This window comes from Arachis hypogaea, chromosome 15, assembly GCF_003086295.3.
Source record: "Arachis hypogaea cultivar Tifrunner chromosome 15, arahy.Tifrunner.gnm2.J5K5, whole genome shotgun sequence".
Lineage (NCBI taxonomy): Eukaryota > Viridiplantae > Streptophyta > Magnoliopsida > Fabales > Fabaceae > Arachis > Arachis hypogaea.
In genome coordinates, this window is record NC_092050.1 from 37,282,970 (window position 1) to 37,304,067 (window position 21,098).

General features: G+C 40.7%; 1 non-coding gene across 1 annotated transcript; it reads left to right on the plus strand.

Moving 5' to 3' along the window:
• Nucleotides 1–20,702: 20,702 nt before the first annotated feature.
• On the plus strand, nt 20,703–20,806 carry LOC112753727 (small nucleolar RNA R71). The gene has a single exon (XR_003178098.1). It is a non-coding gene; the product is annotated as a small nucleolar RNA R71 (small nucleolar RNA).
• Nucleotides 20,807–21,098: the final 292 nt, after the last annotated feature.

Consider the following 21,098-nt stretch of genomic DNA (forward strand, 5'->3'; position numbering starts at 1 on the left):
ATTGGTGGATTGTCTTTATGAGCTTTCTTTCATCATAAGTCATTTAAGTGTTGTGTGGAGTTTTTTTTTTTTTTAGTATGAGTGTCTGTTTATTGCTTTGAATAAAGTGAATGCCTAGATGTTTGGATATAACTTCACCTTCTTAAACAAGTGCTTGCCATGCTTGTTCTGTTTCCAAAAATAAAAGAAAAGTTTGAACAAAAGTAACTTGGCTAAATTAGTGACAAATCAAGTAGAATTAAGTGGTGGTATGCATGCTTGATTGTTTAGTCAGATCACTGGAAATAGAGTGTAGAATTATCATTTTTATGTAGAAATTGAAAACTGTCTATGGATCTTGATGAATAAATGTCTTTGGCCATGTAAAAGAAAGAAAAGGAAGAAGAAAAAGCCACTGAAAAAGGGCAACCAAAAAGAAAAAAATTGAGAAAATAAGCTAGGCACCAATGGTTTGAACTTCTGAGACAAATGCCTGTGGTGTTTATGTATTAAGGATATGCTTGGATGAATAGGTTCTGAGGAGTGTTTCAACACTTGGTAACTTGGGTTAACTAACCCGGGATTATCAACCAAAAGTCCATTATCAAGAGCAACCTAAATACAAAACATTTAGTCACACAAAGAGGTGCTGGGCACCAATGTCTCAAGAAGAAATGTGAACTAAAATGCCTAAAGTGGATATGTGTAGTGCACTGATAAGAAAAAGAAAATGCCAAAGGCTTGTGCAACACATGACACTAAGCAAAAAAAGGAGCAAAGAAGCTCTAAGAAAAAGAAAAGAAAAACAAAGAAGAGGAAAGTGCCAAGGACATAAGAATAACAAGAGGCCATAGCAGTGTTTGATGGATGCAATGAAAAAGTGATAATCTTACCTGATAAGAATGAAAAAGTGATGCTGCAACTTTCTGCATAAAACCCTTCTGATGAACTTCAAATGCTTGCTAATATAGCCAATGTAATTGCTTTCTGTTTCATACTTTTTTCTTAAATAACTCAGGACTTGCTTAGGGACAAGCAAGTATTAAGTTTGGTGTTGTGATGCCAAGGCATCTTAGGCTAGTTTCACTAGTATTTTTCTGTTAGTTTTAGTGGTTTTATGCATTTTCTTGAGCTTAAAGTAACCAAAAATGGTTAAATGAAGAACAAAGCAATGAACCATCCAAACAATATGATTTTGATGCAAATTCCATGAGTTTTAGTTATATTACTTGAATGCTATGAATGGAAGATTTCTCATGAAATTTTGCAAGACTTTGATGTATTTGTTTGGATGATTTCAGGGAAGAAGAGGCTAAGCAAGGAAGCTTAAATATCACATGGGAGTTTAAGTTCCAGTTTAAGCCTAAACTGGAGCTTAAACGCCAGAATCATGAAGGCTAAGGAATGCTGGAATTGAAGTTAACCTCCAGTTTAACCTTAAACTGGAGGTTAAACGCCAGAATGGAAAGTCTCACCAAAGAAGCATTCCACGTTTAACCTCCAGTTTGACCTCAAACTGGAGGTTAAACGCCAGAATGAGAATGCCACTCAGGAAGGAGTTCCACGTTTAACCTCCAGTTTGACCTCAAACTGGAGGTTAAACGCCAGAATGGGAAAAGCACCAGGGAGCCATTCCACGTTTAAGCTCCAGTTTGACCTCAAACTGGAGCTTAAACGTGTTCGACCAAGAACTCTCCTCCAGGGTTGCTCTCTCCATTTCCACGTTTAAGCTCCAGTTTGACCTCAAACTGGAGCTTAAACGTGTTCGACACCTCCAGGGCTACTCTTCTAAGCTTCCACGTTTAACCTCCAGTTTAACCTTAAACTGGAGGTTAAACGTGTTCGACCTCCAGGATGCCTCCTTCCATTTCCACGTTTAACCTCCAGTTTAACCTTAAACTGGAGGTTAAACGTGTTCGACCTCCAGGGGCTGCCCTTCCTATATCCACGTTTAAGCTTCAGTTTAACCTTAAACTGAAGCTTAAACGTGTTCGACTACATGACTCTCCAGGGCTGCCTTCTTCCATTTCCACGTTTAAGCTTCAGTTTAACCTTAAACTGAAGCTTAAACGTGCTTCTACAAAAGGCCTCACTGGAAGTGTCTGGCGTTTAAGTTGCAGTTTAAGCTTAAACTGCAACTTAAACGCCACTCTTGGAAAAGGTTTCTGGACCAAAAATATTGTGGTTTAAGTTAGTATTTGAGCACAAACATTAACTTAAACTCATTCTGGTATGAAACCCAATTGAATATCATGGTTTATGGGATTGGGCCTGAAGGATTGATGAGTCTGAAATTTCAATTTATTGAGTCATGTGCCATTATTTGATTATCACTAAGTTGGCTCAATGAATGTTACAGAATTTGGATCAGCAGCCTCATCAAGATTATGGATCATAAACCCAAAGCAAAAGGAAAGCAGGGAGAGGCCTCAAAGCCCAAGAAACACAACAGAAAGCTCAATATAGAAAGTGTATAAATAGGATAGAATTTAAGTTAGAAGGGGACTTTTGGACTTTTACCTTCACTTTTAGCTAGTTTTCATATCTTTGTAATTGAATTCAGAGCTATGACTCACTAAACCCCCTTTCATTGGGTTAGGGAGCTCTATTGTAATTCAATGAATCAATAATAGTTTTATCTTCTTCTTCAATCTTTTCTCTTGAATTTTGTTAGAAAGCTTCTCGATCTAATTCCATTGGGTAGTTGTCTTGGGAAAGAAACTACCCATAATTGGAATCCTTCGGAACCTTGGGAAAGGAATGGAGGATTCATGCTAGAGAAGCTTTCTCACAGTGAATTGGATTGGGGTTTGGATGGATATTGTGACATGTAATCCTACCAAATTGTGGTTCATGAAACTGTGTGGTATAATCAGTGATCGAGCATCATCTCTTCTTATGAACATTTAAACCAAGGGATTGGGAATTTGTTCGTTTTTAGAGAGAATTGGTGAGCCAAGGGATTGGGATCCAATCATATAAGATTGCCAAGCAAAATTCAATGAATGCATTGGTTGAGGAAGGAATAAAAATGTTTTGATTCGGAGATCTCAATATCTCCTAACACCCAATGAATTCCCCATTTCTAATCTACCACTTTCTCTTTACATTCTGCAACTCAATTCATGCAATCACCCCCATTCCCTTTTAATTTCAGCAATTTAGCTTCTGCTCTTTAATTCATGCAATTTAAGATTCCGCCATTTAAATTTCTTGTCATTTACGTTTCCCGCCAATTTTACATTCCGCAATTCTCATCTAAATCTTGATTCCGCTCAACTAGAACACACTTCTAATCCGAATTGCTCACTCAACCAATCCTTGTGGGATTCGACCTCACTCTATTGTGAGTTTTTACTTGACGATAACCGGTGCACTTGCCGGAAGGAATTTTGCCGATTGTGCAATTTCCTAAATCGTAGCATAACAAGTTTATGCGCATCACCCAACGTTTGTGACAATGTTGAGTGTCACTAGCGTTGGCTCATCTTTCATTTCTCATCGTTAGCTTCCACGTTAACCAAGTTAATGTGGAGGTTAACGTGACTCTTGGGGGTTGTGTGGTTGCTTCAACGTTAGTGACAATGTTGAGTGTCACTAATGTTGTCGACAATTCTTCATCCTCTACGTTAATTCCCACGTTAACCAAGTTAACGTGGGAGTTAACGTGGTACTTAGCACCATAGGCCAACGTTAGTGACAATGTTGAGTGTCACTAACGTTGGCTTCTCTCCCTCCCCCTTAACGTTAGAGGCCACGTTAACTAGGTTAACGTGGCTTCTAACGTGGCCACTTATGAGTGATTGCCAACGTTAGTGACAATGTTGAGTGTCACTAACGTTGGCTCATCTTCTCTTCTCCACGTTAGAGTTCACGTTAACTTGGTTAACGTGACTCTCTAACGTGGGCATTGATGGCTTTCTTTGAGAGTGTTATTGGCAATCACTTTTCTCATTAATCCTTGCAAGTTACCTCCCCTTTCTTGCTCCTTTTTGGTCCTGAAATCAAGCAACAAAGTGCATCAAAGCTCCAGTCCAAGTCATGAGTAATGCAACATAATATTTGTCACTAAACTTATGCAAAATCCTCATGAAATCATGTAAAATGCACAATGTGTGCTTGAGTCAAGGCATAAGTGAATAATTACCCAAAACTAGCTTATTTCCTAAAGAAATGCATGAAACTAACCTAAAAATAGTAAAGAAAAGGTCAGTGAAACTGGCCAAGATGCCCTGGCATCACAACACCAAACTTAAAGCTTGCTTGTCCCTAAGCAAGTACTGGAACAAGAGAATGATGAATGGAATATCCAGGGGAATGAGTCATTCTTGTGGAAGTCATATTACTGATTTTATTGTGGTTTCATGCATAGCAACTTAGGTTCATTCCATTACTGGCTTTCAGACCTTTATCATGTCCCTAAATACTTACTTTGTTTATATCTCATGAGACTTTTATTCATTGATCCTTTTATTGTTGTTTCAAGGGTTATTTGTGTTATTTAGGCTAAGTGCTCTGTAAGGGGGCAACTCTTTAAGATAAGCTTTCAGCCAACACTCCCGAACTAGTTGGTTCAAGGTGCTAGGTGTTGAAGCACCCCTAAGGACTTACTCCCTCAAGTCTCTCCCCCATACATACACACCACATGCATATAGTTTATTTATTTTCTTTTCTTGAGACCTTGGTGTCCAGCACCTCTTTGGGTTACTAAATGCTTTGTAGTGAGGGTTACTCTTGATAGTGGATTTTCAGCTGATAATCCCGGGTTAGTTAACCCAAGTTACCAAGTGATAAAGCACCCCTAAGAGCTTATTCATCCAAGTAGATCCCTCACACAGGGGCACCACAGACACTTGCCTCAAGCTTAAAACCATTGATGCCTAGCCTTATTGCTTACTCTTTTTCTTTTGTTTTTCACTTCCATTGTTCTTTCCCTTTTCTCTTATTAGGATCTTGTTATTAACTTAGTCTCATGAGTGTATCCAAAGCAAAGTATTCAGGATAGATAGTTGTCCTCCTAGCCTTGTGGTTGAACCAACTTAACTAACTTATGACTACCCCAAGGATTCATGAATGCACTTCCACAATATAAACTCCACTCTGGTCTTTTACAACTATACTCATTCTCTTTTTATTTGATTTAAAGGGACAAGCTTACAAGTAGGTTAAGTGATGGTGCAATGACATTTAAACCAGAAATCATGGACCTCTTCAGAAGGAAAAACTTAAAAGACAGAATTAAAAACAAAATTTAAACACAACATGGAAGCATGTTCTATTTCATACAAGATCTTCCTTATTTAAAGCATAGAAAAGATGGACTAAAAAGAACTCCACCACCTTTCATTCATGTGGATGTCCATGCTCCCATCCTTGTTTATCCTCATTGTGTCTCTCTTGAGTACTTGTACTTCCACTTCCTTTGCCTTTTCCAAGCAGCTTTCTCCAGAAACCACTATCTTCCATCTTTTTCTTGAGTGTCTCCTTTTGTTGTTTCACTTTTCTCTCTTCTTGTTCTACAAATTCTTTTTGAACTTCATCATATGCAGGGATGGCATAGTGTAGATGATGCATATTACTGGTCATGTAGTTCAACTCGGCTTGAGTGTTTACATAGAACTCCTCCCTATGTAGCTGCCTTCCTTCATTGAGTACACTAAATTCATTGAAAGTTTTCATTTGGGCTATCTGCCGCTGGTTGAGCTCTTGCAAGTGCTTCTCTTGAAGCTCTTGTCTTTCATTCACTTGGTTGATGGCTTGAGTGAGCTGAGAGTAGTGTTCCTGCTGCTGCTCCATTTGTTGTTTTTGCCATGCTTCCTGTTGGTTCAGCCGGTTCAGTAATTGCTCTTGTCCTTCCATATGTCTCTGTCCTAAATCCTCAATGGCTCTTAGAGGGTGAGTCATATTCAAGTTGGCTGGGTCTTGATACTCTTCTTGTTGATGTTCTTCCTGATGGTATTCCTCTTGATGAGCTTCTTCCTGGGTCCTTTGCCTTCCTATATGTGGCCTTCTTAGTTGCTGAGCCGGTGTGGTATAGACCATTCGCTCGAGTGTGACTGGCCTCCCTGGGTTTACCCAGTTTGGGCTGCTGTCCTCAAATACTACCTTGGCCTTGTTGCACAAGCGGAGAATGGTGCTGGGGTACCAAAGTCTGGCTCCTGAGTCAGCTTTCTCAGCTGACTCTTGAATCCCTTCGGCAATGAGCTCATGCACCTTGATTTCCCCACCTTGTACTAAGCATTGTACCATAGTGGCTCGATTGATGTTAACTTCCAAATTGTTAGCGGCTGGTAGGATGGACCTCCTTACAAGCTCAAACCACCCTTTGGCTTCAGGGTGAAGGTCCCCCCTTTTTATGAATTTTGATCTCCTATCTGAGTACCTCTCCCAGTCAGCGGCTATGACACAGATATCTGATGCTATATCTGAGAGCTCATCCTTATCGGGGTTTCTACTTATCCTTGCCTGATAACTCTCCTCATCAAAATGAGGTGATTTCAATTGAAGAGCTCTTGTGATGGCACTTGGGCTGAAGTCCACCTCCCTTCTTCTCACATAACTTTTGAAGGTTGGGGCTTGGGTTTTATCCTCTCTAACTGCATTTGCATAGAATTCTTTGATGAGGTTTCCATTGATCTTCCCCTCTGGACTGGTGAGCAATTGCCACCCCCTCTGTTCGATTTTTCTCCAAATCTGTGGTGATTCATTGGCATTGATTTGGAAGATTAATTCTGGCAATATCCTTCTGGCACTTATCCGCTCAAATTCATGCTCATGAAAGGCAGTCTTGAATCTCTTGTCATCAAAAGGAGCACTCTCCATAGGCCCTGATGAGCGGATATTTTATACGCTTTTTGGGGATAATTTCATATAGTTTAGAGTATGTTTTAGTTAGTTTTTAGTCTATTTCTAGTAGTTTTTAGGAAAAATTTATATTTCTGGACTTCACTATGAGTTGTGTGTTTTTCTGTAATTTCAGGTATTTTTCTGGCTGAAATTGAAGGAGCTGAGCAAAAATCTGATTCAGGCTGAAAAAGGACTGCTGATGCTGTTGGATTCTGACCTCCCTGCACTCAAAGTGGATTTTCTGGAGCTACAGAACTCGAAATGGCATGCTTCTAATTGCGTTGGAAAGTAGACATCCAGGGCTTTCCAGCAATATATAATATTCCATACTTTTCACAAGGATAGACGACGTAAACTGGCGTTCAACGCCAGTTCTCTGCCCAATTCTGGCGTCCAGCGCCAGAAAAGGATCAAAAACTGGAGTTGAACGCCCAAACTGGCATAAAAACTGGCGTTCAACTCCACAAATGGCCTCTGCACGAAATCTCAGCCCCAGCACACACCAAGTGGGCCCCGGCACACCAAGTGGGCCCCAGAAGTGGATATCTGCATCATCCATCATAGTCCACTCATATTTTGTAACCCTAGGCTACTAGTTTAGTATTTAAACAACTTTTAGAGACTTATTTTGTATCTCATGACATTTCAGATCTAAACTTTGTATTCTCTAACGGCATGAGTCTCTAAACCCCATTGTTGGGGGTGAGGAGCTCTGCTGTGTCTCGATGAATTAATGCAAGTATTTCTGTTTTCCATTCAAACATGCTTGTTCCTATCTAAGATGTTCATTCGCGCTTAACTGTGATGAAGGTGATGATCTGTGACATTCATCACCTTCCTCAAACCACGAACATGTGCCTGACAACCACCTCCGTTCTATATCCGATTGAATGAGTATCTCTTAGGTTCCTTAACCAGAATCTCCGTGGTATAAGCTAGAACTGATGGCGGCATTCATGAGAATCCGGAAAGTCTAAACCTTGTCTGTGGTATTCCGAGTAGGATTCAAGGATTGAATGACTGTGACGAGCTTCAAACTCCTGAAGGCTGGGCGTTAGTGACAGATGCAAAAGGATAGTAAATCCTATTCCAACCGGATCGAGAACCAACCGGTGATTAGCCGTGCTGTGACAGAGCGCGTGAGCGTAGTTTTTACTGGAAGGATGGAAGGTAGCCATTGACAACGGTGATCCACCAACACACAGCTTGCCATAGGAGGACGTGCGTGCGTGAATCAGAAGACAGAGGAAAGCAGAGATTCAGAAGACAAAGCATCTCCAAAACTCCAACATATTCTCCATTACTACACAACAAGTAACTTTTAATTTATGCTCTACTGGTTATTCATAATTCAACTGATAAACATAATTGACTTCCTGACTAAGATTTACAAGATAACCATAGATTGCTTCAAACCAACAATCTCTGTGGGATTCGACCCTTACTCACGTAAGGTATTACTTGGACGACCCAGTGCACTTGCTGGTTAGTGGTACGAGTTGTGAAAAGTGTGATTCGCAATTTGTGCTACCAAGTTTTTGGCGCCGTTGCCGGGGATTGTTTGTGTTTGAACAACTGACGGATTATTTTGTTGCTTAGATTAGGAAAAAAATCTTTCTTTTTGGTTTAGAGTCTTTTATTATTTATCCCTTGTTAAAACACTTTAAATTTATAACTCAGTTAGTTAGAGCGTGGTGTTTATGTTCATGATAATTGGCTATCATATTTTTTAAAACCTTTTTCAAAAATAATTTTTCTATTAAATCCTGTGCCAAACTTTAAGTTTGGTATTTTCAAAAATAATCTTTCTTAAAATAAGGTCCCATAACTCATTTGGCTAGAACATTAATTTGATTGGGTTAGAATCCTTTATACTCTTTTCAAAACATTCTTTTTCAAAAATATTTTTTCTATTAAATCTTGTGCCAAACTTTAAGTTTGGTGTTTTCTTGTTGATTTCCCTTTGATTTTCGAAAATTTGGTTTGGTTTTCAAAAAATTTTTAAGTTTGGTGTTCTTCCTTCATGTTCTTGTGTTCTTGTGAGTCTTCAAAGTGTTCTTGAGTTTCCTTGTATCTTGATCTTAAAATTTTTAAGTTTGGTGTTCCTTGGTGTTTTCCCTCCAAAATTTTCAAAAACAAGGAGCATTAGATCTAAAAATTTTAAATCTTGTACTATCTTATTGTTTTTTTCTCTCCTCACTAGATTCAAAAATATCTTCTCAATCTTATCTTTTTCAAAATATCTTTTCTAACTTCCTAACTTCTTATCTTTTCAAAATTTGTTTCAACTAACTAACCAACTTTTTGTTTGTTTCTTAACTTTTTCAAAACTACCTAACTAACTCTCTCTCTCTCTAATTTTCGAAAATATCTTCCCCCTTTTTCAAAAATTTCTTTTTTATTAACTAATTAATTTTTTTTACGAAAAAAAAAATTTTATTTTTAAAATTCAAATTCTTTTTAGTTATTTTATTTTATTTAAGTATTTACTTCTTATAAAATAAAATAAATAAAAAGATAAATCAGTCCAAGTTATATCCACATATCCATCATGGACATAAGTGGAGATGGACAGTCCAGGAGGACTTTGGGGTCATATTCTAACCCCTCTACTGCTTCATATGGGAGTAGCATCTGCATACCCTCCATTGGAGTTAGTAGTTTTGAGTTGAATCCTCAGCTCATTATCATGGTGCAGCAAAGTTGTCAGTATTCCGGTCTTCCACAGGAAGAACCTACAGAGTTTCTGGCACAATTTTTACAAATTGCTGACACAGTACATGATAAGGAAATAGATCAGGATGTCTACAGACTATTACTGTTTCCATTTGCTGTAAAAGATCAAGCTAAAAGGTGGTTAAATAACCAACCTAAGGCCAGCATAAGAACATGGAAACAGCTGACAGAAAAATTCCTGAATCAATATTTCCCTCCAAAAAGGATGACGCAGCTAAGGCTGGACATCCAAGGCTTTAAACAAGGAGATAATGAATCTCTTTATGATGCCTGGGAGAGATACAGAGAGATGCTACGAAAATGCCCCTCTGAAATGTTTTCAGAGTGGGTTCAGTTAGACATCTTCTACTATGGGCTTGCAGAAGGAGCTCAGATGTCTTTAGATTACTCAGCTGGTGGATCTATCCATATGAGAAAGACAATTGAAGAAGCTCAAGAGCTCATTGATACAGTTGCCAGGAATCAGCATCTGTATCTAAGCAGCAACCCTTCCATGAATGAAGAGGTTAAAACAGTAACTGCTGAATTCAATACTGTAAAACAAGCTGCTGAATTCAATCATCAATTAGATTTTCTAACAAAGCAGCTAGCTGAATTCAAAGACAGGTTACAGGAGACAAGGACAGCTAATATACATATAGAAGAACAGTTTAAGCAAACAAAGCAGCAGCTATCAAAGCAAATAGCAGAAGAATGCCAAGCAGTTCAATTAAGAAGTGGGAAAACATTAAATACCCCACCTCAAGGCATCAAAAATTCAAGAAATGAGCGACCCACCAAAGATTCCCTTGAGGACAGTAAGAGCCCAGGGAAAAATAATTCTGGCACTAAAACGCCAGAAAATAGGTGGAAGGCTGGCGCTGAATGCCCAGACCATGCCCAAAACTGGCGTTCAGCGCCAGAAACAAGGCAGGATTGGCGTTCAATGCCAGAAATGGGCAAGAATCTGGCGTTGAACGCCCAACAGGGGCACATTTCTGGCGTTCAGGCGCCAGGAACAGACAGTGAGTTGACGTCTAACGTCACTCCAGCTTCTAACTCTGGTACGCAATTGCCAGAGAGGGATCAGACACACATAAGTGCTGACAACAACCCCTCTAAAAAGGCTTCTTTAACCACTAAGGTTGAGGAATACAAAGCCAAGATACCTTATCCTCAAAAACTCCGGAAAGAGGAGCAGGATAAGCAATTTGCTCGCTTTGCAGATTATCTAAGGACTCTTGAAATAAAGATTCCATTTGCAGAGGCACTTGAGCAAATACCTTCTTATGCCAAGTTCATGAAAGAGATCTTGAGTCATAAAAAGGAGTGGAGAGAAACAGAAAGAGTTCTCCTCACTGAAGAATGCAGTGCAGTCATTCTGAAAAGCTTTCCTGAAAAGCTTAAAGACCCTGGGAGTTTTCTGATACCATGCATATTAGAAGGTGATTGCACCAAGACAGCTTTATGCGATCTTGGGGCAAGCATCAACCTGATACCTGCATCCACTATCAGGAAGCTTGGCTTAACTGAAGAAGTTAAACCAACCCGGATATGTCTCCAACTTGCTGATGGTTCCACTAATTACCCATCAGGCGTGATTGAGGACATGATTGTCAGAGTTGGGCCATTCGCCTTTCCCACTGACTTTGTTGTGCTGGAAATGGAGGAGCACAAGAGTGCTACTCTCATTCTAGGAAGACCCTTCCTAGCAACTGGACGATCCCTCATTGACGTCCAGCAGGGGGAAATAACCCTGAGAGTCAACGATGACGAGTTCAAATTGAACGCTGTCAAAGCCATGCAGCATCCAGACACATCAACAGACTGCATGAAAGTTGACCTTATTGACTCTTTGGTAGAAGAGATCAACATGGCTGAGAGTCTCGAATCAGAGTTGGAAAACATCTTTAAAGATGTTCAGCCTGATTTGGAGGATTCAAGGGACATGAAAGAGCCTCTGAACTTTCTTCTGAAAGAGGAAAAACCTCCTAAACCAGAGCTCAAGCCACTGCCACCATCCTTGAAATATGCATTTCTAGGAGAAGGTGACACTTTTCCAGTGATCATAAGCTCTGCTTTAAATTCACAGGAAGAGGAAGCACTTATTCAAGTGCTAAGGACACACAAGACAGCTCTTGGGTGGTCCATAGGTGATCTTAAGGGCATAAGCCCAGCTAGATGCATGCACAAAATCCTATTGGAGGATAATGCCAAACCAGTGGTTCAACCACAGAGGCGGCTAAATCCAGCCATGAAGGAAGTGGTGCAGAAAGAGGTCACCAAATTACTGGAGGCTGGGATTATTTATCCTATTTCTGACAGCCCCTGGGTGAGCCCTGTTCAAGTCGTCCCAAAAAAGGGAGGCATGACAGTGATTCATAATGAAAAAAATGAACTGGTTCCTACAAGAACAGTTACAGGGTGGCGCATGTGTATTGACTACAGAAGGCTCAATACAGCCACCAGAAAGGATCATTTTCCTTTACCATTCATAGACCAGATGCTAGAAAGACTAGCAGGTCATGATTATTACTGCTTTTTGGATGGCTACTCAGGCTATAACCAGATTGTAGTAGATCCCCAGGATCAAGAGAAAACAGCATTCACATGTCCATCCGGAGTGTTTGCTTATAGAAGGATGCCCTTTGGGCTATGCAATGCACCTGCAACCTTCCAGAGATGCATGCTCTCTATTTTCTCTGACATGGTGGAAAAATTTATGGAAGTCTTCATGGATGACTTCTTAGTATATGGAGACTCATTCAGCTCCTGTCTTGATCACCTGAAACTTGTTCTGAAAAGATGCCAAGAAACCAACCTAGTTTTAAACTGGGAAAAGTGTCACTTCATGGTGACTGAAGGAATTGTTCTTGGGCATAAAATCTCAAACAAGGGAATAGAGGTGGATCAAGCAAAAATAGAGGTAATTGAAAAATTACCACCACCTGCCAATGTTAAGGCAATCAGAAACTTTCTGGGGCATGCAGGATTCTATAGGAGGTTTATAAAGGATTTTTCAAAAATCGCAAAACCTCTAAGCAATCTGCTAGCTGCTGACACACCATTTGTGTTTGACACAGCATGCCTGCAGGCGTTTGAAACGCTGAAAGCTAAGCTGGTCACAGCACCAGTCATTTCTGCACCAGACTGGACATTGCCATTTGAGTTAATGTGTGATGCCAGTGATCATGCCATTGGTGCAGTATTGGGACAGAGGCATGACAAGCTTCTGCATGTCATTTATTATGCCAGTCGCGTTCTAAATGATGCCCAGAAAAATTACACAACCACAGAAAAAGAACTACTTGCAGTGGTTTACGCCATTGACAAGTTCAGATCATACTTAGTAGGATCAAAAGTGATTGTGTATACTGACCATGCTGCTCTTAAATATCTACTCACAAAGCAGGATTCAAAACCCAGGCTCATCAGATGGGTATTGCTTCTGCAAGAGTTTGATATAGAAATAAGAGACAGAAAAGGGACAGAGAACCAAGTGGCTGATCATCTGTCCCGGATAGAGCCAGTGAAAGGGACGTCCCTCCCCTTTCTTGAGATCTCTGAGACGTTCCCTGATGAGCATCTATTTGCCATTCAGGAAGCACCATGGTTTGCCGATATTGCAAACTATAAAGCTACAAGGTTCATACCCAAGGAGTACAATAGAATACAAAAGAAGAAATTAGTTACTGATGCAAAGTACTACTTGTGGGATGAACCTTATCTCTTTAAGAGATGTGCAGACGGAATTATCCGTAGGTGTGTCCCCAGAGAGGAAGCACAGAGAATCCTATGGCATTGCCATGGATCTCAATATGGAGACCATCTCGGAGGTGAGCGAACAGCCACCAAGGTCCTCCAATGTGGCTTCTATTGGCCCACACTCTATAAAGATTCCCGAGAGTTTGTACGTAATTGTGACAGTTGCCAAAGAGCTGGTAATCTGCCTCATGGTTACGCCATGCCTCAACAAGGAATCTTGGAAATAGAGTTGTTTGATGTATGGGGAATTGACTTCATGGGACCTTTCCCACCATCATACTCAAACACTTATATTCTGGTGGCAGTTGACTATGTATCAAAATGGGTTGAGGCTATTGCCACACCCACCAATGATACTAAAACAGTGCTGAAGTTCCTCCAGAAACACATCTTTAGCAGGTTTGGTGTCCCTAGAGTGTTAATCAGTGATGGGGGCACTCACTTCTGCAATAAACAGCTTTACTCTGCCATGGTTTGGTATGGAATTCGCCACAAAGTGGCCACACCATATCATCCACAAACCAATGGGCAAGCTGAAGTCTCTAATAGAGAATTAAAGAGAATCCTGGAACGGACAGTAAGTACCCGTAGAAAGGATTGGGCAAGGAGCTTGGATGATGCTCTGTGGGCTTACAGAACAGCATTCAAGACCCCTATAGGGACCTCTCCATACCAACTCGTGTATGGTAAGGCATGCCACTTGCCCGTGGAACTGGAACATAAGGCCTACTGGGCAACCAGATTCCTAAACTTAGATGCCAAATTAGCAGGAGAAAAACGATTGCTCCAGCTAAATGAGCTAGAGGAATTCAGATTCACAGCTTTCGAAAATGCCAAGCTTTATAAAGAAAAATAAAAAAAGTGGCATGACAGAAAGCTGTCATCTAGAATCTTTGAACCAGGACAGAAGGTTCTGTTGTTTAACTCTAGACTCAGGCTATTCCCCGGGAAACTGAAATCCCGGTGGAGGGGACCATACGTGATTACAAGTGTATCACCATATGGTTATGTGGAGCTTCAAGATATTGATTCTGATAAGAAGTTCATTGTCAATGGACAGAGAATCAAGCATTATCTTGAGGGCAACATTGAGCAAGAATGCTCAAGGCTGAAGCTAGATTAAAAGCTCAGCAAGGTCCAGCTAAAGACAATAAAGAAGCGCTTGCTGGGAGGCAACCCAGCCATGGGGCAACAATCCTCTAAGCATTTTGCCCTATTTTTATTTTTATTTGTTTATATAAAGTTCACTGACACTAAGGTAAAGAATCATTTGCATAAGTTTACAGGGTTACAGAAGGAATCTACACAAAAAACAGAGATAGGGAGCTTACTGGCAAGAAAACGCCAGTGAAGGCCATTTTGGGCGTTCAGCGCCCAAAATGGGCATCCAGTGGGCGCTGAACGCCAGTAAGGATAGCTATCTGGCGTTCAACGCCAGAAAAGGGCAACAACTGGGCGTTGAACGCCCAGGATAGCAGCATTTGGGCGTTGAACGCCCAAAACAGGCAGTGTTTGGGCGTTCAAACGCCAGGATGGTGGGGAGGAGCTCTCCTTCTACCCATCTCCTTCTTTTTCTTTTGCTTGAGGACAAGCAAAGCTCTAAGTTTGGTGTGCTTATCCGTGATCACTAAGATCATGGCCCCTAAAGGAAAACAACCCACTCCAAGAGGAGCAAGGGCGTGATTTAAAGGAACTGAAGCGCCAGAAATTCTCTCTTGAAGGATCAAGCACCTCACAGACCAGAGGAACATCCACTTCCCAAACCTCAAGGTTGTTGAGTTCTAATCTTAGCCTTAACTCTGTGATAACTGTTCTTATTTTAATTTTACCTTAGGAGTCATATAGTAGTAATTAGTCTATTTTGATTTTATCTCCAATTAAGCTATAGTCTATTTCTCTCATCATCAGCAAACATGAATAAAATAGTAGATCTTTTAAATAAGAAGCAATAAAATTTCGAGTTTTAATAAGAGAAATTCTAATTAGTTAAATGTGGTGGCAATGCTTTCTGAATGAATGCTTGAACAGTGCATATATCTTTTGAATTTGTTGTTTAAGACTGTTAAATATGTTGGCTCTTGAAAGAATGATGAACATGAGACATGTTATTGAGAATCTGAAAAATCATAAAAATGATTCTTGAAGCAAGAAAAAGCAGCAAAGAACAAAGCTTGCAGAAAAAAAAAAAAGAGAGAAAGAAAAAAGAGAAAGCAAGCAGAAAAAGCCAAAGCCCTTAAAACCAAAAGGCAAGGGTAATAAAAAGGATCCCAAGGCTTTGAGCATCAGTGGATAGGAGGGCCAAAAAGGAATAAAATCCTGGCCTAAGCGACTAAATCAAGCTGTCCCTAACCATGTGCTTGTGGCGTGAAGGTGTCAAGTGAAAACTTGAGACTGAGCGGTTAAAGTCAAGGTCCAAAACAAAAAGAAGAGTGTGCTTAAGAACTCTGGACACCTCTAATTGGGGACTTTAGCAAAGCTGAGTCACAATCTGAAAAGGTTCACCCAGTTATGTGTCTGTGGCATTTATGTATCCGGTAGTAATACTGGAAAACAAAGTGCTTAGGGCCACGGCCAAGACTCATAAAGAAGCTGTGTTCAAGAATCATCACACTGAACTAAGAGAATCAATAACACTATCTGAATTCTGAGTTCCTATAGATGCCAATCACTCTGAGCTTCAATGGATAAAGTGAGATGCCAAAACTGTTCAGAAGCAAAAAGCTACTAGTCCCGCTCATCTAATTAGAATCTGAGCTTCAATCAAAAACTCTGAAATATTATTGCTTCTCAACCTATTAGTCTTCTATTTTATTTGTCTAGTTGCTTGAGGACAAGCAACAGTTTAAGTTTGGTGTTGTGATGAGCGGATATTTTATACACTTTTTGGGGATAATTTCATATAGTTTAGAGTATGTTTTAGTTAGTTTTTAGTCTATTTCTAGTAGTTTTTAGGAAAAATTTATATTTCTGGACTTCACTATGAGTTGTGTGTTTTTCTGTAATTTCAGGTATTTTTCTGGCTGAAATTGAAGGAGCTGAGCAAAAATCTGATTCAGGCTGAAAAAGGACTGCTGATGCTGTTGGATTCTGACCTCCCTGCACTCAAAGTGGATTTTCTGGAGCTACAGAACTCGAAATGGAATGCTTCTAATTGCGTTGGAAAGTAGACATCCAGGGCTTTCCAGCAATATATAATAGTCCATACTTTGAACAAGGATAGACGACGTAAACTGGCGTTCAACGCCAGTTCTCTGCCCAATTCTGGCGTCCAGCGCTAGAAAAGGATCAAAAACTGGAGTTGAACGCCCAAACTGGCATAAAAACTGGCGTTCAACTCCACAAATGGCCTCTGCACGAAATCTCAGCCCCAGCACACACCAAGTGGGACCCAGAAGTGGATATCTGCATCATCCATCATAGTCCACTCATATTTTGTAACCCTAGGCTACTAGTTTAGTATTTAAACAACTTTTAGAGACTTATTTTGTATCTCATGACATTTCAGATCTAAACTTTGTATTCTCTAACGGCATGAGTCTCTAAACCCCATTGTTGGGGGTGAGGAGCTCTGCTGTGTCTCGATGAATTAATGCAAGTATTTCTGTTTTCCATTCAAACACGCTTGTTCCTATCTAAGATGTTCATTCGCGCTTAACTGTGATGAAGGTGATGATCTGTGACATTCATCACCTTCCTCAAACCACGAACGTGTGCCTGACAACCACCTTCGTTCTATATCCGATTGAATGAGTATCTCTTAGGTTCCTTAACCAGAATCTCCGTGGTATAAGCTAGAACTGATGGCGGCATTCATGAGAATCCGGAAAGTCTAAACCTTGTCTGTGGTATTCCGAGTAGGATTCAAGGATTGAATGACTGTGACGAGCTTCAAACTCCTGAAGGCTGGGCGTTAGTGACAGATGCAAAAGGATAGTAAATCCTATTCCAACCGGATCGAGAACCAACCGGTGATTAGCCGTGCTGTGACAGAGCGCGTGAGCGTAGTTTTTACTGGAAGGATGGAAGGTAGCCATTGACAACGGTGATCCACCAACACACAGCTTGCCATAGGAGGACGTGCGTGCGTGAATCAGAAGACAGAGGAAAGCAGAGATTCAGAAGACAAAGCATCTCCAAAACTCCAACATATTCTCCATTACTACACAACAAGTAACTTTTAATTTATGCTCTACTGGTTATTCATAATTCAACTGATAAACATAATTGACTTCTTGACTAAGATTTACAAGATAACCATAGATTGCTTCAAACCAACAATCTCTGTGGGATTCGACCCTTACTCACGTAAGGTATTACTTGGACGACCCAGTGCACTTGCTGGTTAGTGATACGAGTTGTGAAAAGTGTGATTCGCAATTTGTGCTACCAGGCCCCTTCCTCTTTTGCCTCTTTGAGCTTGATGATGCCATGACTTGAATTGTTGTTTGAGGGGGTTTGAGGCTTCGGATAGATGAAGAGAGGGTTGGTTAAAGCAATTTGTGATGAAGGGTTTAATGTGCCAATTGAAGTGTGGAGAGTGGGGATTTGAATGTGAGGAGTGAGCATGCACTACGGTTCACTTATATAAGAAAATCATGAGTGGATGAAGGGTGTGGATTGCATGAATGTTTACTAGATGAACGGATGGGGTTGTTTATGAAGGGAAGACAAGGATCATCACTTTAATGAGAGTGATTGGTTCGGTCTCCAAGGTTCTTCTTTCTCCAATGTTGCATGGCAGCGTTTCCCCATGCGTTCCCTCTTGAGACATGTGTGTAGTGCTCTTCATTAAGTGGCAAAATCTCCCTCATTTAATTGTCCAATCAATCCCTTTTCATGCTTCTTTTCTTTTCTTATAAAGATTTGAAATAAGGGAATTAATATATAAGAAAATTAAAACTCTACGGCTAGAATAAATTGAAAGAAAGGATTTGATTGTTTGTTTATGAATTTCAACTAACTAACTAACTATTGGTGGTTCCTTATATGCATTTTGGTGGCACCATGGGGTGACACCAAACTTAGTTTGAGGCACTGTGATGAAGGTTTTGTGTTCAAAGCTTCCAAGGCTAGCATGCAACTTGGTTTGCTTTGAACACCAAACTTGTTCCTCACTATATTCTGCATAAGAGGATTTTCACCAATTGTTTGTTAAGTTTGGATTGAAGCTCATAAAGATTGACTTATTCATTATCATCTGAAAGCATATAAAACATGGGTTGCCTCCCATGAAGCGCTTCTTTAGCGTCACTAGCTTGACGTTTTTCCTTCATCATGGTGGTTGGTAGTGCTTAAAGTCTTCCCCTCTTGCTGTGGACTTGTATCCATTGGTTGGATCAATGATCTCCATATGTTCCAGAGAAAGAACTCTGTTGATAGTGAAGACCTTGGGTAATTGAGATGGTACAGTAGGGAGATTAGGGGGAATATCTGGGAAGTAAGCTGAGACAACTCTATCCCCTGGAGAGAAATCTTCCGTAGGGATCTTCTTGTTCCTCCATCTCCTTGGTACCTTCTTTTTTTTTTCTTTTGAGGTTGCCTTCCCCTTGGTGACCTCTTTTCTCCAAGGAATTGTGATGCTGTCTTCACCTGCCTCTAGAGGTTTTGGTTCCTCCAACTTCTCCTTGAGCTGTGGCAATTGCTGTTTTCCTTGTTTGTCAGTTAAGGGGGTCTCAGAGTGAACTGACTGTGCTTCAGTGCTTGTTTCATCCTTCAGTGTCTCATTGTCATTTGTGCTTGGTTCCTTGTCCTCTTGGTCTGTTTCTTGTGAGAGTTTGAAAACATTGAAGCTGAGTCGTTCATCATGGATTCTCAATATTAGCTCCCCTTTCTCTACATCGATAAGTGCTCTGGCCGTAGCTAGAAATGGTCTTCCCAATATGATTGGGTGAGTGTGACTTTCTTCCATGTCCAGAATGACAAAGTCTGTTGGGAGAAAGTACTTCCCAACCTTTAGCAACACATTTTCTACCACTCCTATTGCTTGCTTTTGAGTTTTATCAGCCAGTCTGATAATGATATCTGTAGGCATTATCTCATTGATCTGCAGCCTCTTCACCAGGGATAAGGGCAGTAAGTTGATGCTGGCCCCTAGATCACATAGTGCTCTGTCGAACATAGTTTCACCTATGGCACAAGGGATATGAAAACTTCCTGGGTCTCTTCTTTTTGTAGGTAACTCAGGTTGAATAAGGGCACTACATTCCTTGTTCATCACTATAGTTTGCCCTCCCTTGAGTGAGCTTTTCCTGGGAAGAAGTTCCTTCATATATTTGATGAATGCAGGCATTTGTTGAATTGCCTTGATGAATGGTATGTTCACATGCAGAGATGCAAACAAGTCTAGGAACCTTGAGTATATTCTTTTTTCCACAGCACCATTGAGCAGTTGAGGGAATGGTGCATAGAGCTTCAGCAGCTCTTGTTGTGAGATTTCTGGTTCGTTGTGATCTCTATCCTCCTCCTTTGTTGAGTTGTCTTCAGGTTGTTTGCACATTTTGCCTCGCTTGTCTTCAATCTCTTGATCGCTTGTAGTGACCATTTTGCAATCTTCCCATCTTACTTTCTTTGCTTCTCCCTTGGGGTTTTTCTCAGTGTCACTTGGGAAGCTATCAGTAGGTTTGGGAATCTTCTCAGCTAAATATCCCACCTGGAATTCCATCTTCCTAATGGTTTCTCCCTGGTTCTTAATATTGGCTCGCACCTCCTCTTTGAACACCTTATTTTCTTGAATCTCTTGGCTTATTCCTTCAAGTAAGGCTTCAATCTTAGAGAGCCTGTCATCAATTGATGAGTGGTTCGGAGCTGATGTGCTGTTTTGGTTTTGATAAGTGTGTGGAGAGTTGTTGTTGTGGGGGTTTTGAGATGTCCTCTGGGTGAATTGTTGTTGAGCTGCATTGTTGTTGGAATTGTAACATCTCTGGTCTTGGTTTTGATCTTGCTCACTTCCCCACCCAAAGTTCGGGTGATTTCTCTATCCAGGGTTGTAAGTCTTGGAGTATGGATCATAGTTCTTCCTTGGTGAATTCCCAATGTAGTTGGCTTGCTCCTGACTCCCTTCTGCTTCTTGGTTTACTCCTTCTTGTGTTGTTGATGAAGTGGAGATTGCTGCTACTTGGTTCATCTCCATCTTCTTGGTGAGGTCAGCCAGCTGCTGAGTAATGAGCTTGTTTTGGGCCAACAGAGCATCTACATTGTTTAGCTCCATCACTCCCCTTGTGTTCCCTCTTTCGGAAGCATAGAAGTAGTCGTTTTCTACTACTGTTTCAATAACATCTATAGCTTCCTCAATGGTCTTCTTCTTGTTCAAAGACCCTCCAGATGAATGATCTACTGCCTTCTTTGACTCATAAGAGAGCCCTTCATAGAAAATGTGCAGCTGGACCCATTCGTTGAACATGTCAGGTGGACACCTCCTTGTTAAGTCTTTGAACCTCTCCCATGCTTCATACAGAGTCTCACCATCCTGTTGCCTGAAGGTTTGAACCTCAGCTCTCAGCCTATTGATTCGTTGAGGAGGGTAGAATCTTGCTAAGAATTTGTTCACCACATCCTCCCAAGTTGTCAAGCTCTCCCTTGGGAAGGATTCCAGCCACTTGGCTGCCTTGTCTCTGAGTGAGAAGGGAAATAAGAGCAATCTATAGGCGTCAGGATGAACACCATTAGATTTCATTGTGTCACATATTCTCAGGAAGGTGGTCAAATGTTGGTTGGGATCTTCTTGAACACCTCCTCCAAATGAACAGTTGTTCTAAACAAGGGTGATGAGCTGTGGTTTAAGTTCAAAGTTGTTG